Source organism: Ceratotherium simum, chromosome 16 (genome assembly GCF_057802395.1).
Source record: "Ceratotherium simum simum isolate JZ-2026a chromosome 16, ASM5780239v1, whole genome shotgun sequence".
NCBI lineage: Eukaryota > Metazoa > Chordata > Mammalia > Perissodactyla > Rhinocerotidae > Ceratotherium > Ceratotherium simum.
The window spans coordinates 30,317,691-30,332,195 of record NC_141915.1 but is presented as its reverse complement, the minus strand read 5'-3'; the positions used below and the strand labels follow the sequence as shown (position 1 = coordinate 30,332,195).

At 47.5% G+C, this 14,505-nt stretch overlaps 1 protein-coding gene across 7 annotated transcripts in view; it reads left to right on the top strand.

Moving 5' to 3' along the window:
• The window catches only part of MSI2 (musashi RNA binding protein 2), a 390,565-nt gene that overhangs the window by 35,250 nt on the left and 340,810 nt on the right, over positions 1-14,505 (top strand). The window lies entirely within an intron of this gene.

Sequence of the window (14,505 nt, the reverse complement as noted above, 5' to 3'; positions counted from 1 at the left end):
TGTAACCAGGTCCCTAAGGGATGCTGAGCCTGCGGACCTTGGTTTCACCTGGAGAGGCTGCTCCAAGGTTCTTTAGGGAGTGCAAGTGGGTTATTCCGCAAGGAATGTTGGAGGCAGAAGGAGGCAGTGTGGGGCCAGCCGGGATGGAAGGTTCCTACAGCCTTTTTGTGCATTGCCTTAGGAGCTCAAGACTTTAGACAGCTGAAGGAAATGCAAATGTACCCCCACACTCTGAGAGATGGACTCCCCCCATAGGTGTGCTCCACTTTAAGAAAATCCACTATACAAAAACCTTGACTTCTGGAACAAGCTATGTCAAGGAGAGAGAATTGTTCCCAGTACCAGAGGTTTCAGAACAAGATCTTTTAAAGTAATGAGCCGATCTTTTGAACCAAAACATACGATTTTATTTTCTCTGTAGAGGGCTTCTGTTGCGAAACTGAGGACATTTGAACAATTTACTGCTTATGCTCCACAAGGTTAAAAAAAAAAAAAAAGTCCATCTACTTGGTCAGCAGTATTGAGTGCCTGTGGTTTTCAGAGCCACTCCTGGGTGAATCAGGAGTGGTGTTTGCTCCAGAGCCTGGGGCCGCAGAGGAGGCTGGGGAGAGAGAGACCCAGGGCTCTACTGTTGGAAGGACCTTCACATGACATGTCCTGCTTCTGGCTCGGAGTACAGAACCACCAAGAGGTATGTGCGTAGCTCAGGGGAGCTCCTGGCCCCGGGGGGCTGTTGGACCTGCTGTGAGCTCCTGGGCAGTGAGAGCCCAAGCCCAGTGATTGTGGAGCCCTTTCACCTGTGTCTCCCCTGCACGCTGGGACAGTGCTGGCTGTACTTTGCCATCACTTGATTATTTGCAGAATTAGCAAAGGCTCAAGTATCTGATCATAATTTTTTCCTGGATGTATAGCACATCCTCTGAATTATAATCAGTGCTTCTATTATGTTTTTTTAAGGAATACGGGATGTTAGATGTTGTAGATGGATAGGCGATGCATGTTTCCTTTTTCTGAGGCTTGTTTAGAGAAACTGAAAAAGTTGCTGTTTCTCTCACAAGTGTGTTTGTGCGTCTCTGGTTCTGACTCTCCCCAGTGGTGTGGGGTTGGGGGTAGATGGGGCCCTACAGATGACCCTAAGGAAGGCTTCCTGAGGCGGGCTTGTTTATTTTTGACGGATAGAATGAATCCTTGACTTGGGAGCGTCCGGCTCTGACCAGCACCAAGTTGAATATTCGTTTGACCTTTTTATTCCAGCGAATGGGGAAGAGATCGGTGCCTCCTTTATCATAAATCTTGCCTGGTTGTTTTCCCCGGCACAGTGCTCCAGTTGGGTGCTGTTTGAGCATCTGGCTTTGATTTTGAATACTGGCAGGTGCAGGGGGCTGTGGCAGGGGAGTGAGTCACGGTGTGGCCCTGTACGGGGTGTGTGTATGGGTGTGGGTGTGGGTGGGAGAAGGTGAGGATGAGTTTGTCCTTGGGCACCTTGGCTGTCCTGCTGACATTCCTGAGTATGCCACACAAAGACCAGCCCCAGGGGCTTGCTGCCGTGGGGAAGCGAACTTGCTTGGTGAAATCTCAGGGCACTGCCAGCTGCGGGATGGGTGTGGCCCTCCTCATCCCCTGCCTCTCGAACACCCCTTAAGACAGGTCGTCTCGTTTTTGAACCATCCGACCACAGCCACAGTCAGTTGATCCTTCTTTGTGCTCCCGGAGGACTTGGCAACTTGGCTAACAAGGAGACATTTGTTAGTTCATTTCTCATTCATTATTCATGCAACTCGTGGTAATTAGCATTTGGTAGTGTGGTTTCTGGGGGTAGCTGAGTTGTGTTCATTCACTGAACAAACATTTGTTGCTCCCCTGTTGTGGGAGGGGTGCAGGGCATGGGGCTAGGGTTCCAGAGATGAGGAAGGGGCCCCCTTGGCCCTTGAGTGTGCTGTCTGGGAACGCAGGTGATCAACAGGCGAAGGTGCTTATTCAACAAGTGGAGGATGCTAAAGGTGTTACAGGACCTCCAAGCGAGGGGCGAGGTGGGGAGTCAGTGTTGGGAGAGCTGGGAAGGCTTCACAGAGGACGTGACATTTGACTTGGGCCTTGAAGGGTGAACAGGAGCGAATTAGGGTGGGGGAAAGTGCTCACTCTCCGGAGCAAACACGGTTCTCCCGGTTTTGTTTCCCATGATGGATGGTCATGTGCCTTCCTGTTCCTTCTTCTCTCCTCAAGCCTCTGTCACTCAGGGGAATTAATCTGGTGGTCCTGCCACTCTGCTTGCTTATTGCTGAGGGAGCTGGCTCACAGTTGGAGAGGAGCGGAGAGAGAAGGGTGCTGGGGAGTCGTCCAGATTCCCAGTGGCTAAAAACAGAGCAAACTTGAAAGCCTAGGGCATATCAAAGATGAATTGTGTCACACCCATTGGGCGTTTTACACAATTAGGGACCTAGTTTCTGGCTGTGCAAGAAAAAGTTGGTCTGATTGGGGATATTTTTTTTTTCCTTTTACAAGTGGGGTAGGTTGAGAAGTGTCATTCAGAGAAATGGGCTAAGTTGGTATTAAGATGGTGGCGTGGCTGTGGGTTCCTCTCTTTCTTTTTCAAACTCTGTTTTTCTTTGTTCTAGCCAGTGTTTTATTAGTGATATGAATCACTGAGGGGCTTGGAGGGGAGAGGAAAGGATTTCTGTATAAACAGCTGTCTTGCTGATTCAATCTACAAAGTGGATTTTATAGCTCAAGTATTTGTTCTTGCTTTAAAATGCCAAAACAGCACCGTCATTTCCTCAGCTGAAAGAAGGGTCTTTGAGAATACGGGGGCCTTCTCCTCCCATCTCAAACCTCTGTTATGGGGAAGGGAGGACGGAATTCCTAAGAACTTTCTTTGAACCAGTCGTTTCTAAAATAGTCTCGTGCTCAGAGGGGAAAAATTTTCTTTACAAAGTTTGAGTTACCGGTTCATGTACTTTCCTCTTTTTGCTCTACCACAAAGTCTGGTTAAAAAATAATAATCCTCCTCTGTGGTCATCACAGCTGACTACCTGCCTAATGTTTGTGTGTAGATATTTCATTTTCTTTTTTATGCAAGATTTCATTGTTGCATGATCCGAGATGGTTGCCCTGAGATTATTAATAAATTGAGACGGTTAATGGGGAGTGACTCAGAACATATATTTAAAAACAAGTTGGAATAAGAAATAGGCCTTTTACAAAATTTTTTGTTAGGCTCCTCTCTTGAGCTTTTTTGTTTGAAGCCAGCTTGCTTTGTAATGTTCATATATGCCCGATTGCAATTAACATAAATTACCTTTAAATACCAGTTAGTTGCCGTGGAGAGAGGCCAGGGTTGCGGCTGCTTATGGAGGGTTAGGAGGTTTGGTCATTGTCTGGGTTTTTATCTCACTGTAGATCAAATTCTGTTCCGTTTGGAGGCCTGGCAGATCATGTCAAAGATTGCTTTCTTTGATGGTGAGGAGGACTAAATCTTTGCCCTGAGTGCCAGGACATTTTCTTACCAAGCGAGAATAAATAATCATAAAATGTTTGCTTGTTTAAAAACGAGTTATATTAAATGCAGTGTGGTCTCCTAGATTGGATCCTGGAAAAGAAAAAGGATATCAGTGGAAAAATTGGTAAAATCCAAAGAGTCTGTAGTTTGGTTAACAGTATTGAACCAATGTTAATTTCTTAGTTTGGTGAGTGTATGAGTTATGTAAGATATTAACATTAGGGGAAGCTTGGTGAAGGGGATAGGGAAACTCTCTAAATTATCTTTGCATTTCTCTGTTGTAAAATTATTTCAAAATATGTTTTTTTTAAAAAATGTTTGGGGTTTTCCCTTTGACTTGGTTGAGATTATATTTGACTCACATGCATTCAAAATGATCTACCTATAGGGAGGGCACGTTATTCCATTACTGCTTTGGAAATAGGGCAACTAAGGCCTGAGAGTATCCAGGGGACCCCGCACTCCTGGCTTGGTCCCCTTTTCATGCCATTCGTTCCTGCCCTTCTCTATCCAACACCATAGCAAATCCCTCCCTGACTACACACCCTTCTGAAAACGTGTGGCCAGCTGCTCTGTCCTTCTAATTCCATTGGCATTCATGGCCTGAGATGGACAACTGGCATCTTGTGATATCCTGTCCTTCTCCTGGAAGGAGCCAGTAACTGGATTTTTTATGCTGTCTTGTTCCCTCTCATTCCTCATGTGCTTTTACTGTAGCAGCCAGATTGGAAGCTTCCTGAGAGTTGGAATTGACTATAGAAGTCTATAGAAGACTAGACTATATTCTTCCATATGTTTTTCTGTGTATGTGACAAATCTGTATTATGATTTTAAAATATGAGATCCTATTATGCATGTCATTTTGCAGTCTGCTTTTTTCAGTTAACAAAAATCCCTTTGCCTATGGCTATGCATACGTGGATAGTGTCTCTCTCTCTTTTGTGTAATCCCATATTGACCAGCACCTTACTAGGTGCATTGTAAACATGTGGTAGGTACGCATTATTGTTATTGTTTATATTGTTAGATCAGGTGACTTGAGGCAGAAGATACAGTATATGCGTGCTCAGATGCGGAGAGAAGATGCCAGAGTGGTTTACAGTACAGCTTTGTTTTTGCTGGGAGGGAGGCATCTTTATCTGCTTAATACCTGGGGTCAGCTTCCTTGACCAGATAGAGCATTAGAATTTCAGGAGATGGAGTTGTGACATGTGGTAGGAGAGTGAGTTGGGAGAGGAAAGAATAGAAACTGAATCCCACATCACTTTGCTTGGTGTAGTGGTCGATTCTTGGGAGTTCAAGAAGATGGCTTGAGGTGTAGGGGCATCCAAGGTGGTGTGTGAGTCAGTTACACCAGATGGGTGGAGGGTAGGGAGTTGGGAGTGAGGTGGGGAAGGGGAGCAGTTTGAGCAGGGCAGGACAACGTCTGGCCACCCAGTAGCTTTTGGGGCTTCCTGGAGCCAGGGCGGCAGGGTAGGGGGGCAATAGTGATACAGAGCAAGTTTTGCTAGATCAAAGGGTGAATTGGGCAGAAAAGGACTAGGAATTTGTCGGTGTTAACAGAGGGGTGAGCCCTTTGAAGGGTTTCTTGATGAAGGAACCCATTTCCACTGGTAATGCTCCATGAAAGAAGCTTGTCAGGGAAGCCCTGAGTGCTGCCTGGAAGGTGATGTGCTCATGGGGTGGGAGACAGAGTCTGTCTCTGACCTGTGGGTCCTAGGAAGTCTCGGGAAGCTCCTGTTTCTTCTCTGGAAGAGGCATGGCGGTATGGAGTGCCCAGGAGTGGGGACCTTCCTTGTGAGGAAAAACTCTGTGCTGTTATAACCCCAGTTAGCAATGTGCAGAAATTTTTCTAGAGTAGGTCTTGCTTTCCAGTATGAATAGATTCATTTCCCTTTTGGTTTTGTGTCTCTTGGTAGAATTTTGACTTAACTCAAGGGAAAAGTGTGGTAGTAAGTACTGAGAGCCCTTAATGAGTAAATTCCTTTAGAGAGAATGATAGGTCCCACAGGAAAAGTGGTCGTACGGAGAGGAGAGGCACTTAACTTGAGTTTAGTTTTTTCCTCCACATATAAAATATTGCATATATACAAAAACATGTGTGATGCACCTGTGAAGTATGAACAACAATAAAAGGAATACCCACATATTCACTGCATATCTTAGAAGTGGAGAATTACCAGGACCTTTCACACCCTTGTGTGTTGCTTTCCACTTTGAAGCCCCACTCATCCACATCTGTAGGTTTGCCTGCTTTTCACCCTTGTAAGAATACTTTGTTTCATTCAGCCTGATGTCTGTGGTGTTAATTCCTGTTAATGCTGTAGTTCATTTGTTTTCAGTGTTCACTATAGGAATGGGCCACCATTGGTCTGTTCTCCTTTTCATGGACATTTGGGTTCTTGATTTTATTTTTTTGTCTGCTCAAACAGTGCTGCTGTGAATATTCTTGTACGTATCTCCTGGTGGATATGTGTGAGAGTTCATCAGAGCACACATCTAGGAGTGGAATTGCTGAGTCATAGGGTATGTATAACTTAAGTTTACTAGAAATTATGTTCTAGAGAGTCCCTTCTTGTAGCAGTGGTGGTACCACTAGGAGTATAGAGGAGTTTTCATGGCTTTGCATTCTCACCAATAGTTGGTATTATCAGACTTTCAATTTTTGCCAATCTCGTGGTATCTCATCATTGTATCTCATCATTGTTTTAATTTGCACTTCCCTGATCACTAATGAGGTTGAACATCATGCTTATTTTTTAGGGAAAGGAATCTAGACACCAAAACATACTTTTTACTCAGTAATATAAAAAACGCTGCTTTGGTAGGATGCGTCTTCCCTGATGCTCTTTTCTTGCCTTGGGGCAGAGTCAGACGTATTTTGTTCATTTGTTGTGAGAATTCGGGGAGCATCTGTTAGCTTGCCACACTTTTCTTGGGTTCTGTGTATTGCGTTTGGAGGTCCCAGCTGAGCTTGGTCCTGTTGACCGTTTATTTTATGAAGAGCCTCTTGGTGACGGTAAGCTAGCCTTTTCCTTGTTGGATGGGAGCATGTTGTTCCTTTTACTGTAAATAAGCAAATAGATGAGAGTTCAGGCAGGGTCCCCAGGGTGTTTGGCGGCACCAGGTTCTGGGCAAGGGAGTGGCTTTGAGGAGGCACTAGGGACAGCCTCAGGCAAACATCAGCGACAGAGGGACAGAGGTGGGGACGGGCTGGCTCTCCGGTGAGGGAGAAATAACACAGTGTGGAGAGAGGAGAGAAAAGAGACTAGGCTCCCAGGGGGTGGTGAGGGTCTGAGAAGGGCTGGGCAGGATCGGCAGAGAACAGGAGTTGGGTATTCATGGAGTGGTTCCTGGATCTGGACGAGGGACTTGTCGCCCAGGGAGGACCTTGCCGTGGGTGAGGCTTCTGAGGGAGGGCAGTCTGTTTTACTACGTGTTCAGTTGAGCACTTTCATGTGAAAATAGACCTTTGATGTTCTGGAAATCGAGAAAGAAAAGCTGCTTTAACACCTGGGGAAGAGAAGCTGCCTGTGGAAAAAAAAAATGTTCTGTTACGAAAGAAGGGAATTGCACAGCTCCACATACGCTGGGTTCGTTGTTCTGGTAACCCCAGGAGGAGAACTGCAGGACAGAATATGGGTTTTCAGTCCCAAGTGAGAGCATGTTTAGAGACGCTGTGTTAAGGGGAAATCTTGGAGGCTGACATTGTATTTATATTATGAGACCAACTATATAAATCTTACCTGTGCTTATGGACAAGGTCTGGGAGGGAACAGGGAGAAATAATAGTTGATTTTGTTTGTGTGGTAGGATATGAGTATTTTAAAAATTCTAGTATTATTATTGTACAATAAAAAGTCTTTACTAAAATGAGCCTGGACTTGGCAATCTGTTATTTGATTACACCACTCTGAATGCCTGTCAGCACATTTATTTATTGGATTCCTAATATGACGGGCATGATGGGCGCTTTGAGGAAAAAGTTCTTGTCTTCAAGAAGCTTACAAACTATTGTGGGATTCTAGAATGAAAATAGCTGAGATGTAAGCGATAGTTGACTAGAGGAATGAGTGTCACTCAAGGTGGTACCCGGGTCGTTGCCAGAGCAGGTGGACTAGAGTGCATGTTCTCGTTGGGGTCTTCTGGGAGGACCTCTCAGAGGCAGTGGTCTTGAGGGGGCTCCTGAAGCATGAGAGGAGCTGAATAAATAGAGGGAGAAGGGAAGGCAGTCGGGGAGGGAGGGAGGGCTTTATCCAAGGGGAGAGGCTCTTACAGGCGGGCTCGTTGACTGTCAGGATAAGGGGTACCTGTTACGAGTTCCCTCGCACTTCCTGCCTGGGAGCTCACCCTTGGTCAGCAGTCTTAGGCTATTTTTGGCTAGGTCCTCTTGGAGCTGTATGATGAAACCTTTGGACCCTCTCCTAAGAAAAACCGCTACCTACACATGTGCTTAGAACCACGGGCACTTAGAACCAAGGCCCAGAGGGCTTTGCATACAGTTTCAAAGGACTCCCTGCAACCCGTCCTTGGGGAGTCCAATTCAGTGTAACAAACATGTATTGAGCACCTACTGTGTGCCAGGTGTTTTGTGGGGCTTTAAGGATACAGCAGAAATCAAGCTAGGTCTTTACCCTCACGGAGCTTCCAGAGGGATGGAAAGGACAAACCCTGAAGAGGCAATTACAGGCAGGAGTGTTATTAGGAGGAGGACTGGATGCTTGGGAAGAGAGTTGTAAGTGGCCTTAGCCTCTAGGAAGAGCCCCTCAGTTAGGATTCAGGGCTGGGATATGTAGGGTTGGGTGGTGCGGAATGCCATAGGGGAGCCCCAGAGGGATCTTGGGTGTGTCTAGGGTACCTTCTCATTGCTCATTGTCTGGGAAGGGTGAGCCGCTCTGCCCGGGTCTCAGAGAAAGCCAGGTGTCTCTGGGGCCTCCACCGTTGAGGATGAGGGTAAAGAGCATTATTGTGTTCTGGGCCTTTTTTCCTTAGCAACACATGCTCACCTGGAACCGGCTGTGCATTCTTTTTCCAAACAAACAGCTTTCAGGAAGAGTTAATAAATTAATCTTCTGGGAAAAGAATCTGCTGCAGCGCCAGCAGGGCCTTTGGCAGTCAGGGCTGGGGGCTTGGCTAATGTGGTCAAACACGCGTTGATAGTTGTGTGTTGTTGCTGACGAGGTTGTGGGCAGCCGGCTCCAGGCCTCAGCCGTCAGACCCCAGCATGTGGCTTGGTTCAGGAAGGGCAAGGCAGCCAGTGGGTGTTAAAGCTGGTCCTCATAACAGCCCTCTGACGGACAGTCCCATTTTAGAGATTGGAATCTGACACCCAGGTTCAGTTCGACTTGCTGAGTCAGAGCTGTGAGTTCACGGAGGCGAGGGTTGCGTAGTCTGCTCCTTTTCTACCATTGAGATGGCCTTCCCTTGACCCCCTTCTTGTAGCTCTTCATAAAAACAGGTCGCATGACCCACAAGGCAGTCTGCAAGGCTCTGTGTGAGCTGTCACTTCCACCTGGAAAAGCATTTCAAAACATCTGCTCTGTCTATATTTAAAAAGGATATGATGCTGATCCTGTGTGAAGGTCTAGATACATTCGTTCAACAGATATTTATTGAATGTCTGCCGTATGAGTAAAACCAACAAGGATCCTGACCTGGTGGAACTTTCCTTCTGGCCATCCACGTGGAGTAGAGAGAGCCTGGCTCCTGCCTTCCCATGGGGGCAGCTGGGGAAGCAGCGGTGGCCTCTGGGGAGACCGGATCCGGTCCCATCTGATCCTCTGCCTGCTGAGGAAGAGCTTATCCGGCTGCCTCTTGTGTTTCGCTCTGCCTGTCCCTTCCGACCCACAGGCCTTCTGGGGCTTGGAGTTCACTGCTGCCTATCGAGAAGAACCCTTCCCGCCTGCTAATGAGAGAGAGCGAGTGATTCCCACTGAGATGTGCTTGTTAAAAAGTTAGACCCATCTGCAGTTTCACCAAGCAGATGACCTTATCGTGATGGAGTGAAACAGTCCTGTCCGTCTCTTTATGTCTCTGCTGGGGACACCTCCCCCACCCTGTTATTCTCCCGCTCCTCAGCTGTAGATCTGGAGTTCTGGTCTGGGTTCTGCAGCTCTCTCGAATGAGGGTGAGGGTGGAAGGGTCAAGTGGGGCGGTGTCGTGTGTCCTGAATGGATGGGCAGGAAGGAGATTGTTGACCCTCGTGTTCCCAGGAATGGGGGGCACCTGGTGATAGATGTGCGCCTGCACACACACACACACCCTTTTTTGCTTGTTGCTGTTCAGATGCCCTGCTGCCAGCCTTAATATTCTTTGGTGTGCACAGCCGTGACTTACTGTATGAAAATCTGGTGTAAGGATACCCCGCATATCATATTAAAAAGCAAACTGATGGACCAAGTAATTATTTGGTTCTCAAAAGGATTCACTGGGGCTCCTTTAACTAGGAGGTCCCCTACATTTATATGAGGACTTGGTCTTTGATGAATACATTTCCATGGTTTTCGAGGAACATTTTGAGCTTCTGATGCCAGCGTGTTCTTTTGGCCTCCCAACATTTTCTAAATCTTTGGGTTTCTTCTCTCAGTGTTTCCCTGATACTGCATATACCCCCTGTGATGGTTAATTTTGTGTCAACTTGGCTAGGCTATGGTGCCCAGTTGTTTGGTCAAACACTAGTCTAGATATTGCTGTAAAGGAATTTGTAGATGTGGTTAACATATATAATCGGTTGTCTTTGAGTAAAGTAGATTACCCTTGCTAATGTGGGTGGGCCTCATGCAACCAGTTGAAGGCCTTAAAGCAAAGACTCAGATTTCCAGAGGAAGAAGCACTTCTACCTCAGAACTGCAACATAGAAACCCTCTGTGAGTTTGCAGGCTGCTGGCCTGCCTATGAATTTCAGACTTGCCTGCTCCAATAATTGTGAGCCAATTCTTGAAGTATATATCCCTCCCTCTGTGTCTCTTTCTTTATAAATATAACATAATATATTATAATATAAATCTCTTGGTTCTGTTTCTCTGGAGAATTCTGACTAATCCCCCCCGTCATAGTAATCGTTTGTTTAATTGTCTTTATCTCCCTGTTGGACTGTAAGCTACATGAGAGTAGGGACAGTGTGTATCTTGTCCACTGTTCTATTCCAAGTTCCTTACATAGAGCCTGACACACAGAACATGGGTGGTAAATACGTGAAGAATGGAAGAAGGCACGTGTTCACTGAGAGGCAGTGGATTTTTGCCTCTTTGGGGACACACAGATCTGAGTTGTGGTCCTGGATCCACCATTTGTTAGCTGTTGGATCAGAGGGGGAATAATATCTGTCCCCTAAGTGGGTGTCAGGATTAAATGAGATGATGTGTCTGGCCTGTGGTAGTTGTAAGCCAGAGTAAACCAAACAGTAATAGCTGCTACTGTTACCACCACCACCACCACCATCATTTTCCAAGGTTGTTTCAAGGATTCAGTGAGATACTGAATATAACATTCCTAGCACATAATAGAGGGAGTCATACGTGCTGGTTCCCTTCTAAGTGCCAAGCTCTTTTATGTGTATATTTTCATGAAATTTAATTTCGATTTAAATCCTGTGGAGCAGTTTTAATTGCCCCATGTTAGTGACGAGGAAACTGAAGCCTAGAGCTAAGTGACTTACCCAAAATTCAACAGGCAAACAATAATCAATATTATTTGATTATTACAACATCAATAAGCAAATGTTTATTGTGTGCCTACGTAATGGCTGCGATTCAGACCCATATTGGGCCAACTCCCGTTCCTCCTCTTTGCTCTTTGGGTATTGCTTTGGGAGGCCTGTGTGATTTTTGACTCTGGTCTTCCCCTTACTCTGTTGTTTCATTACCATCAGCTTTCGCTTGGGTAGGTGTCCACTTTCCTACAGCTGTATGGGTTGTTGTGGCTCTCCAGTTAGCCCCAGACTGAAAAGTGGGTTGTTTTCCTCCCAAAAGCTCCCTTATAAGTCGGTTGTTGGGAGTGGGCATGAGGATTCCCATGGAAACAACATAAAAAATAAAGCTTCAGGTCTTAGGGCAGCCCAAAAGGGCTCAAAGAAGACAGTCCTTTTGAGGCCCAAGTCCCCCTGAACCTTCAGCTGGTAGGAGGTAGGGATTGGGCAGTCCAGCTGGTTTCAGTGGGTGTGGGGTGGGAGGTTGGGGGAGGAAAGATCATCTCCACCCAGTCGACTGCAGCACTGTCAGATGGCGTGAAGATGGGCACCTAATTCAGGGAATTCCTTGGGCCTTACCACGGGTAAGCCTGCAGGCTCCTTGTGTCTCCTTTTCTTCCTTGCTGTGGCCCCCAGGGACTCACCCTGCTCCCCCTCCTCTAACACCACCACCATCCACTCATCCCTGAGGGTTCTTCTCTAAGATTGGCTCCTCAGGAGGGCACGTCCTCCTAGCTCCCACCTCTGTGTTGCCCGTGAGGACGAGTCCTTTTTCTCTGGTGGGTTTTATTGTTAATCACTGAAGGCTGCAGTAGGAGAAAATTTCAGTGATGACAGAGGCTGGAATACAATTGGGCTGTTTTGTTGTCCCCTGGTACCATTGGGGAAATGGAAGCCTAGGGCTGAGCTACATGACTTGTCCCAGGTCACTTGCTGTCACCTGATAGGTTTCCCAAGTTGAGGGCTGCCTGTATTTTCATCACGGTGTGGGGATGTCGCATCCTCAGCTGTTAGCCTGTGGGGCCCTACAGGCTGGGCCTGAGTCTTCCTGGGAATGTCAACTCAGGTTTTCTGTGGACTGGAGAAAGCCTTTGAAAAGAAATGTTAATGCTCTTTAATAAGTTAAAATGCACTGCACAGAGACTCTTTGAACATAAGCAAGTCTGTGGATCATCTGTTATACTGGGCTTAATTATCATAGGGAATTTTAGCCTCAAGTTTGGGGCTAAGGAACTTGTAAGTGCTTCTCTCTTTCCTACAAGTTGGAGGCTGTGTTTAGAGCAAACCCCTCTGGTTACTTGGATCTTGTCCCCTGGTGCCAGTTTACTCTGAAATTGCTTTGGGTCTTCTGACAGCTCGTATTCCCCTCTGCTGCCAGTCAGCTTCCAGGATGGGCTTGCAGGATAAGTGGCTTCAAACCTCTCTTGGCTACTTATTATAGATCCCTACACTGGGGAAAAGTGTGTAATAAAACGTGAATTGATGTAGGGGGAATTCGTACATTGCGTGTGTGTGTGTGTGCCTGGTATGGCAAGAAAGATGTATGCTATAAATATTAGGAAATGTTTGCACAAATAAATGTGGATTTAGTCTCTGTGACTTGATTGTCCTTGAGGGGAATTCCTTCTCAGAAAAGCAGGTGTTGGCTCCAGATGGTCACATGCCAGTTCCCTGAGATCTGAGCTTGGGAAGGAGCAGTTGGGGAAGGGGAGGCAGGGCAGGCTTTGTGTGGGGAGTCTCGCCGATGACAGCTGGAACAGAGGGCAGGGGAAGTCACGACTCGGTGGCAGAAGGGTTCTTGAGGCCAGAGTTAAGTGCTGTTAGTCATCAATAGACTCCACGGCAGCCTGGGCCTGCCTCGAGACATGCGTGGTTGGTCGCTGTCCACTGGGCTTCAGCCTCTCACCTGGCAGAGGGTGGTGATGGGGGTGGAAGCGTGGCAAGAGGGAAGGGTTGGGCTTTAGTGAGTGAACGAATTAGCATTTGTGTGTGGTTCCCACCAGGCTGGCCTGGAAGTTAGGGTGGGAGAGGGTGAGTCAGCCCCTCCATGGCACCGTTTCCATCCTCCTTCCTGGTCCAGCAGGCCTGCCTGGACCTGCATCCCACTTTGGTATCCTGGGCTACAAATCATGTGCTGCCTCCTGAGGAACTGCTGCGGGGGGCGGGCCTGGCCCAGGTGGAGCCAGCACCTGGGAGCAACTGCAGGCCTGGGAACAGAGCTCAGGGGAGGGGCGTGGCCTCTGTAGACCTCCTCGTCTTGTATTTGAAGCACAGAGACTTGTCTTCTCCCCACAAGTGAGTGGCTAGGGGCACTCTGCTGCTTCATTAGGCCTCAGTTTACCCACCAGTGCACTGGGGATATTAGTGAGTGTCCCACCTGCGCTTCTTCCCTGCCTGGATGTTGTGCAGATCGAGGCCGACAAGGAGAGGCCCAAAAGCCTTTGTAGGTGGTGTGGCACTGCTGACGAGAGCCTTGGCGTCAGACAGACCTGAGTTTATATCCTTTCTGCCTCTTAACTCTCGGGGGACCCTGGGCAAGTTGCTTGTTCCTTTTTAGCCTCAGTTTTCTTATCATTATAGAAGGAATAATAACGTTTTTTGAATAGAATGGTGATACCTTCTTGACAGTGGAGTGAGGATTTGTTGAGTTTCTGTGTAACGTGTCACATTGCTATAGTGCCCAGAACACAGTAGATGCTCAGTACATGGTGGCCCTTCTGTTGTTATTGTTGGGGTGGTGGTAATCTGTAGAAAACAGGGCTTTTAGGCCCATCTCACGGGTGGCTGGTGCCAAGGAGCTTTTGGTGCTCAGGGAAACCGAGGAAGCTTTGGCCATTGAGACCAGTCATGGATGTGTGTGAAGCATCATGTCTGTGGTGCCCTCTGAGCAGATGATAAAGGGGTGCCGGGCCCCTGAACAACTTGAGGACGGACGTGCTTCTTTGCCAGGAGCAGGGTTCCCTGGATTTTGAAAAATCATTTTGCAGAGGGTAAGAGATAAGAGAGGGAAATCACAGAGCTCCATGTGCGGTAAGGGAGTCATCACTGTTCCAGGAGGTTCTAGGAGGTCCCTGAAAGGGACCTAAATACCAAGGGTCTGTGGTGTAACACCCTTGGCTCAAGAGATGTGGAAAGGCCAGAGGAAGAGAATTCCAGCCATACTAGTATCTTTGCTACCGGCTTTCTCGAGAGACAAGCCCCATGCTCGCCTCTGGAAGGGCGGCTGTTGAGTTCAGGTGGGAGCAGAGGCCGTGGGATGGGAGCAGCTACACTGTCAGGCAGGGTGGGGGGCAGGCTGCTGGAGGGGCCCCCAGCTTTACTG